We start from the raw sequence: 779 nt of genomic DNA on the forward strand, positions 1-779 counted from the left end.
GGAAATTCAATATGTGAGTGTGAGGAAAAAAATCAGTTCATAGTGTAATGATTTAATTCATGATACATGTCCTTATCATGACTTAGTACATGGTGTAACATGGCATTACTGATGCTGTTGAACTGGACTGTCCTAGACTGATGTACATTGTTGCTGTGATTTAAAACATCATGCCTTTATTGTTTGTTTTTTTATTTAACACTTTGCTTTAATTGTTCTGCAACTGCTGCTGTTACTAATAAATCTCTATTAATTCTGTAACTAATGCAACACTTTATTAATGTGAAGATTCACTATTAATGAAATAAATGATTATCGCCAGTCAGCATAAACGTCTTGAATGTTCCTGATGCGCAGAAATCGTTGCTGAATTTGAAAGCCACGCTGAATTAGAAAAAAAATGCATGTAGTGTGCAAGATATCATCAGGTTTATTTGCATTAAAATAAATGTATAGTTGTCTGAAAAAATCGCATGAATAAATCATGCTTGTGAAGTCTTTGACAGCTGTGTTTTCCACTATGTACAGTTTTAGTTAGTAAACCGTATTCTAAATATTTCATATTTCTGCAGCACTTTTATGTGTGTAATGGTCTTAAAGGGGAATTTCACAGATTTTTCAAAATTCCTGTATAATTGAATGGTTAAGATGGTTGGCAGACTCATGTAGGTTTCTATAGAGTGTTTCTATGTAATGTTGATGGTAAAAGAGTAGCAAATAAATAATAAACTTAAAACAAAATACAAAAAAAAACAATAAAAATAAAACAATACATGTAA

The 779-nt window shown here is 30.6% G+C and overlaps 1 protein-coding gene across 1 annotated transcript in view; it reads left to right on the forward strand.

Moving 5' to 3' along the window:
- The window catches only part of trappc11 (trafficking protein particle complex 11), a 27,814-nt gene extending 27,314 nt beyond the window's left edge, over positions 1-500 (forward strand). Inside the window, exon 30 of the mRNA XM_036575578.1 lies at positions 1-500. This exon is cut by the window's left edge and continues 356 nt beyond it. The gene's annotated coding sequence lies outside the window, so the exon portion shown is untranslated.
- Positions 501-779: the final 279 nt, after the last annotated feature.

This window comes from Colossoma macropomum, unplaced genomic scaffold (genome assembly GCF_904425465.1).
Source record: "Colossoma macropomum unplaced genomic scaffold, Colossoma_macropomum, whole genome shotgun sequence".
NCBI lineage: Eukaryota > Metazoa > Chordata > Actinopteri > Characiformes > Serrasalmidae > Colossoma > Colossoma macropomum.